We start from the raw sequence: 8657 nt of genomic DNA, 5'->3' as shown, positions 1-8657 counted from the left end.
ATATGTTTACTTACTGCTGCATGCAATTTTGGGTCAAGTGTTTCATCGGGAATCTCGGCTGAAATTATGGAATCAATGTCTTCTGGTCTTAATTTATCAACTAACCAAACTAATATGTGCGCATGTGGCAGACCACGCTTTTGCCACTCAACAGAGTACATCCAACAACGAACTTGGCCATACACACGATGCTTTATAATGAAATTCATTAAAGATTTTAATTTTTGCTTAAACACTCTGGCAGTGATGTCATGCCTATCAACTGGTGTTTGGCCGTGTAGCAGTTCTTTCTTAATATCCATCCATTGTGGGTTACAGGTGAATGTAATAAATAGGTCTGGACGGCCATATTTTCTAACATACGACATCGCAACTTGCGCGTATTCGTGCATGTGGCGCGGGCTTTCAATGTAAGTGGCCGGCAAAATTGTCATTTCCCCACATTTTCTGCATTTGTATCGGCATTAATAGCATCACGAAGATGAATGTACTCTTCAGATCGAAGCTGCTGTTGGTTTAGACGGATGTACGTCAATCGTTCGGTCTCAATTTTGACATACATGTCAACTGCAAGCTAATAAAAAAGCCGTTGACACATCAAAATGTGATTTACTTCACCTTCACGGATCATGAATCTGTATGAATAAAAATTTATAGCACTGACTTTTTTATTGGTTTCAGCACCTTGAATCAAAAATGATAAACAATGACATTTTTGCATACATTAAATACAACACATTTATTGTCAAATTATCATCATTATCATATCTGACAAAAGGCAATCAGTACAGGTAAAAATACAGGTAATCAATTTAAAGCTTTCTAGTAAGCTATATTTTTCGTCTTTTTTGCGGTGCGTAAATATATAAAGATATACTTTACCATGTTTAACAAAAATCTTCGACATAAAATATTGGGTGCTGTCAGGCCCAAACACGACAGTACTTTATTTGCCAATACACACATATCTTCTATCATGATAAATGTATCATTGTAAATTTCCGCATTAATTAGTAGTGTAGGATTCGAAGTTTGACAGCGCACACGATGTAGCACATCCTCAGGCATGTCATCCCTATATTTCATCCACAAATCTTCCGGATTCGATGGGAAACATGTGGATATTATAATCGGAAACAATGCTCGAATTTGATATGGTGATGAAGATATGATGTAATCCTTGAGCGTATTATTTCAATGTAAATCATCCTCGTGTAACTGTATTAGTTGACACGTCACACGGTAAGTAGCACACAGATGTCCATCAACTGTCCAAACAATCTAAGATAATAACATTCAGCGTTATTTGGATGTACTGTATTTGCCAGCACTATAATCGATCTCTGGATCGTGGAGAATGATGCTCGTTCCAGGTTCACAGGAGCAATGCGTTTGCGGAATCGGTCAATTTCCTTTTCCCGGGCTCGCTGCTGTTGTGATCGATGTGCCCGAACTCGTTGCATTGTTTGTCTATCCACTTCATTCTGATTTACTGTAGAACCCAAATGTGCCATACCAATACGACTGTTATCATTATCAGTCTCAGTCTCTTGCTGGTTATCAGTGCGATTAGCGCGTGAGGTAGCTCGCCGCACATTCGATCTACTTCGAAGACCTATGTTAGGTCGTTTTCTTCTCGACATTGTAAGCAGTATCTGATATTAATGTTTTCGTGCACTAATAATGTTAACCTATAATGGCGACAGCTGTTTTACCCAAAATTGCATGCAGTGGTAAGTAAACATATGATACTGAGACACTTCGTCATTTGTATTTGTTACAGCTGTTAAACTAATTATCGATACATAAACATCAATCAAACGTTTGACAGGTAAGAACAGTTTGTATGGGAAAATCAAATTGACGTTTTTAGTATTTTCCTTGCAATTTTGTTATATTTTCTCATCGTTTAAACTTTCCCTGGACTTCCAAGAACATTTCAAGACCAAAATTAGCCAAATCGGTTCAGCCGTTATCGGGTTTTAGCGAGACTAATGAACGGAAATTCATTTTTATTTATTTATATATATATATATATATATATATATATATATATATATATATATGTAAATAAATGTTTGCGTGTTTTGCGTGATTGTACTGTATGGAATCGTGAACTATGTGGACGATCATTATGAAAATTTGTGTGTATATGTATTTTTCCTCTGAAAAGGTTTATATGCTACGCCCATTGATGTAACTCGCCACCAGTCAGCTTACGAAAAGCGTGCGAAGCCGCGGGAAACAGCTAGTATTTTATATTGCAAGATATACATTTTATCTGAATTAATTTTCTCAAAAACTAAATTTAATATTCTAATTCGTATTATTTCAAGCAGTAAATCTCGAATCAATTCATGTGTGTACGGATTGTCTAAGGGATTTCAAAGAATTATAAAGTTAACGGCATTAGATCAAGAACAGTTTTATACATACATAGAAAGTGCATTATCTGAGCTGAGATATTCTACAGTACAAATACTCACTTTTATACTTATCTCTGTCGCAGATCCTTGCGTTTGTATAAGATTATTATGAATACTCCAATCAGACTGCTGTGAATCTTATAAATCGATTAGTATCGTTTATTATTTGTCTACAACCTTATTAAATTAATTGTGATTAGTTCACTGTTTGGGGTTTAGATATGTGAAAATTCAATATTAATCAGCATACCACATTCTTACTAAGAAAATAAAGAGTCGGATAGCTTGTTAATTTTCAAGGTGAAGTGTGGAACTATAGGAATTGTCAAACATAAATTATTAAGATATTGTAATGAAACTCATTTATTATATTAATGGGTAAACAATTATTTACCAGAGATTACCGTAGTAATTCCATCCATCAATCAATAAAAACACACATAAAATATAAAAATTACTAATATACCGTCATCAGTCGACCAAGCTCTCCGTTTTCTATTTGTTATCATCACCGCTTTTCACCGCTTGTTATCAAATAACGTACACAAGTATAAATGTCACTAGTCTGTACTGATTTCCTCATAAATGCTTTCAAATGGTAATATGTAAACCAGCAAGTATAATAAATGTCTTTATTGTGATTTACAACATAGGTGGGAATTGAAACAATTCCATCTTTAACTTGTTTTTTTTTTCTCAATTAGAAAAGTTTCTATCGTAATCGTAATACTTAAAAGTAATAGGAAAAATCAATTAGTTATTTACTATCAGGATCATTTGAAACCAAACCAATTGTGTATAACAGGAAACTGTATGACGGTAAACATTCTACTTCATCTTTAATTTCAGATAATTACATACTCACTGAGTACAAAGTTACTTCCACTGAGAAACGAGACATTATCAAACAGGTTTGGAGACAGTCGGTAATACAGTCTACAAGTGCATCCTTGCGTTATAGCTCAGAACTCCTAACGATATTGTAATTGAGTTGTATTATAATTAAATACATTTTGAGAAAATAACATCAGAAGGGATTAATTACTTTCCACAAGTTTCCTTTATTATACCAGTATAATATTTGTAATGGTAAGAGACACTATTGTCAAATTACAATTATTAATAAAATGTAGCAAATATTCTAGGCTTACGTTTCCTTTATTGTACCAGTATAATATTTGAAATGGTAAGAGACACTATTGTCAAATTACAATTAATAAAATGTAGCAAATTATTCTAGGCTTTTTTAAGTGCTTCCTTATTATTATAACTAATTTTTAAGAATATAACGAGTGGCTAAGAGCCGGCTGTGGAGAAATGATCTTGAGTTTACCCCATAAGAGCAATGGAAAACTTAAAATACTTTACGACTTTATTTTGCGTGAAATATGGTATACAATAAAGAGAATAACGTTTTGTCTTGTTAATAATATATAATGGTTAACATGGAACCAAACTCTTTTTAGTTTTTCAAGGATTGTAAATAAAGTATACAATACGTTTGTAACGTATATATACTTATTGAGCATTTATTTTATGCATTAGGAATTGTCTTTTTTTCTAAATCACAAATAAAAATGTATGTAAGCCCCTGGAAAACGTTAATATGCGTATTAATCAGATATATAAAATTATATTCCTCCTTTAATTCTACGACTACAATTCAGTCGTAAAAGTGTTTGGACCCAGATTTCCAGTGCCACCGGATGGTACATTCTTGATTTGAAAGCATCAAGTATAAAGATATAATTGGCTATGTCAAAGTTTTGACAAGAAATTTTCAGTAACGCTGCGTACAGGAAACAGGCATCTTACGAACACGAATACTCATGTCGTTTTGAAACTGTTGAGAAACGTTACAGTTATCCATTACTCTCCATTGCAACCGCGTCAGTACACGCATCATAAGGCCAAAGCCCAAAACTGAGATATAAAATATTATGAGATTTCGTAGCTGGAAAATCTGAAACAATCTTAATAATCTCATGAGTTTGGGAGGAATTTACTGTGCACTCTACACTGAGTACCTTTATTTTACCAAGTTGAAGGTTGATTATCAATGTAATTTAATAACCAGTTCTGTCTCACAACCAAACACATTTAGCTGTAACATAAGCTGCAAAATGTATTCAGAGCAGGTCATTACCATAAAGTCCACATCCCCAGGCTTTACCTTGTTGTTTCAGTCCTTATCATTAACTATCAGTTACATAATTTTGATAATCTTGAATTGGCATACTATTATAAAATTGAATATGACAGTACAAAGTATAATATTATTCTAATAATAACAGCATATTTTTCATACATTTTTTCAGTGAATAAGGTTTATTGACTTAGAGATTATTCTATAAAAATAGCGATTTTAACGAATCCGTTAGTTTATTTCTAAATATTATGTATAAAGGTAAAGGGTTTTAATGGTCATTGAGTTTCAGCCCACAGCATTGAAATTATTTATGTCATCAACAAATAATAAGAACTTAACACTCATGGCGGTGCTGACATTATATAAATATAAAAAAGGCCCCAAAAGAGGCTCTTGGGGAATTATACCTGATGTAGTTTAAATAACATTATATATATATATATATATATATATATATATATATATATATATATATATATATATTTTAAAATTAACAGCTACCGTTCAATCATTTAGATACGAGGCTAGAAAATAAAGAGGATTTTCGCACACTCCAGAGGCCCAAAGCTTTTCAACAGGTGGCTATGACTGATTCGATAAAACTCCTTTGAGTAATTTAAAAATAAGCAGTGCACTTGCTTACTCGTATACACAGCTGTAATAAAAATTCATAGAAAACTGAATTGTCTTGATCAAACTGGAGTCAAGTGATGAGGTTAATTGAGTATGCAATGATTCGAAGTTTTGTTAGCTGAAAATCTTATAAATTAATTATTACGGAAAAAGGGTATACAACAAACATAAAACGTTTTTCTATAAGATGGGCTAGAACAAATTAAAATAATATAAGAATGAACGCTTGAAATATCGAAGAAAAGTTTTACTCTTACATGGAAACTGCATTAACCATGTCAACCGAAACATCTTGAAGAAAAACACTAACTTTCAATTTATCTACTCCTTGAACTCATTCACAACAAAACTTTGAACCAAATGTGTCTTCATTACCATACACATGACAAGTGAATTTACAAATACCTTATATCAAATGAAGAAAAATCGCTAAAAATATTCTAAACTGCTGTACAAGATCTTAAGTCTATATTGCAGAAAACTTTACTTTGATTAAATCTGCATTATTTTTTCTTGCAAACGATACAAAGAACTACAACAAAAATAGAAATCCTATTACTTTTATTATGACAATTAAATATCTATAGTTTAATTTTCCTACAATAAGCAATGTTTTAAGTCGACATAAAAACTACATATATCGATCCATTGTTGATGTATTATCATTTATAGGTAGTCTACATAAGTTTATGCATGATGCAGATATCAATACAAACCTTTGCACGATTTTGCACTTGGTATATTTGTGAAATACCATTCCAGATGTGCAGCAAAACATTGTTTTTGCTTACCTCAAGTAGCTAAAACAACTATTACTTTGCTACACTAAAACCACTTTAGTTAAACTCAAATGCGAGTTAAGATCACTCGAATTCCTTGTATTGCTCGGTGCAGGGTAGACAGACAATACTATAGAACTATTTTCAGTACTATTTCTATACCTTACAATTCTGCTACTTGCTTCTTAGATAAGAATTGTTAACCTTTACACCATTAACTCTATGTAAATAGACTATGCTTAACGCACGAGATAAATACTTAAAATTGGTTATTGTGAAGGTTATAAATTATTACATCTTAAGCAAGTCTAAGGAATGATTACTATCGTTTTCGTAATATTTCATTACAATGTATTTAATGTATATTTTTTTAAATTTTACTATACTTCATCCCTTTATCAATGATAATATGATAATTTTATCAATATGTGTATTTAATTAATTTAGGGTAAAATAAACTTAACCATTTGTATTATGTATTATTGCTTGTATTAATAATTACCCGAAGATCGCAGATACGAACAGAACTGTATGTCATATTTTTCTTTAGATGAAGTTATCTAGCTTAAAATGAATATGCCCATTATAAATATTTGTCAGTTTTTAAATTAAGGAAACATTGGATGGGTATGTATAAGCTGGTGCAGTTTAATTGTTAATTTATAAGGGTAGCTAAATTGTCACTTGATAGAAAAAACTTTACGTTACTCTCAACCTGTGAACACAACAAGTTTTGATAATTATTGTAGTCACTGTGCTACACTAGATTTTTGAAACTATAACTCAAATCTAGTGTTTCGTAGCTATACTATTCAATAAATTTCAAAATGTTAAAAAGACGAATTTCTGCTTGGAAATATTTGTATACCGTAAAAGTAATTTGAAATGAAATTTAACCTTTGCAGTTTTTTAGAATGGCGGGTTCAAACAACGTCAAATGGCATCACATCAAACCCGTACAGTACAAAGTAACGGTCGCGTCAAAAGAAGGCCGTGCTGACAGAGTTAATTTTAGCTGATCTTTGGCTGATTTGAACAAGATGAATACCTGTTATCTACAATTCCCTTTATATGCCATTCTATAAAGAGAGCTGTTAATTTTAAAAATGAGATAGTATCAGAATTTAAAATAAAATAATAATTTGTGTAAAATAAGTTAACATAAAATACTTGTATGTATAACTCGATTTTTTTAGAATCATCTGCAATACGGGTATATACAGAACTTAATATATCCGATGTCTACCTTTAACTTTATATACAAATAATCATGCATTAGTTACTTTTTAACTGATTTTTTGCATTAAAAGTAACATTTATACTACCATGTTACAGTATTATCCCTTTTAAAACCCGAGAAATGTATTAATAAAGAATGATGGAATCGAGTTTTAACTAGATTAATTTCATCATTGCTTATAAAATGGCATTATTAATAGAAATTTTAGGGGGCCGTGCACAACAAAACTAGTTTTGATCCACATTTCTTAGACTTCTCGATGACGGAAAGCCTTTACCACTAATAAAACATTGTTTCTACCAAAAATGTTAAGCGTCAATTCAAGTAGCATAAATTCATAAAACTAAAATAATTTGGGACTGTCGATGCGCAGCGGTTTGACTTTGGATCTGAGTTAAACATAATCCAGATTCACATCCTATATGTGATCGTAGTAGATTTTATCCGTACCATCGAGTACTGAATCGACTCTCCCACTTATAAGATCATCGAACAAGCCAGTGGCCCTTGAGGAAGAGTAGAATGAGGCTTAAAACGAGATCAGCTTCTTCTAAATAAATCATCCACAAGTAATAAGAGAGGAGTTGGACTCTAGATAGGTCAGTAACTCAAGAGCATTCAGCTCAAATTACTAATATTGTTTTAAGTTTTGATGTGATATGTACATTCAAGTTATAATTTAAGATCAACGTATTACTTTTAAAGTTTCTAGTATGGTTACCTTGTATTATGTCACATAACATATCGGATACCATTGAACTTAATTTTTCAGTTGATGTGTCTATATCTAGAACTCAAGTCTTAATGTTCTAAAAGAGTACAGTTGTAAATTATAATAACTATAAAAATTGAACATACGTGTTATATTATACCTAATAATTTGCCATGATATGGAGAGGGCAATAATACATCTTTTTAAAATAAATAGTATTGGAATACTGTTTAAGCAAACTCTATTATAGAATTACTCATTTTTTAATTTAAAATTCAAAGTAACAATAGTCCAAACCGATTCGTTTGATTATAATTCTTAATTCTTATAATATAATATTATAATAACTTAATTCGCTATAACGATATACCTGGTGTACAGGATTATTTTCCAGTAACGAAATATCCTTGACTATCGAGACAGTGTCAACACATACACTATATCTAGTGAGTTGTTTACAGCATTCCTTAGTATACTTCAGGTTAGATATCATTTTTGGAGTAACACCATATACTTGTTTAACAGACTAAGTGTAAAGTACTTGAGTGGAAAATTAAACATATATTTTCACTAAAAGCGACATATTTTACAACTGTTAGTTATTACTTTATTCTTACAGCATTTATGTTTATGAATTTCACACATTAAATTTACTTATTTCGTATAAGTTGGATACATCTGGATTGTGAAAAAATTTCTAACAACACAAAATTTTGGG

This window comes from Homalodisca vitripennis, chromosome 6 (genome assembly GCF_021130785.1).
Source record: "Homalodisca vitripennis isolate AUS2020 chromosome 6, UT_GWSS_2.1, whole genome shotgun sequence".
NCBI classification, from domain to species: Eukaryota; Metazoa; Arthropoda; class Insecta; order Hemiptera; family Cicadellidae; genus Homalodisca; species Homalodisca vitripennis.
Note: the sequence above shows the minus strand (reverse complement) of the source record.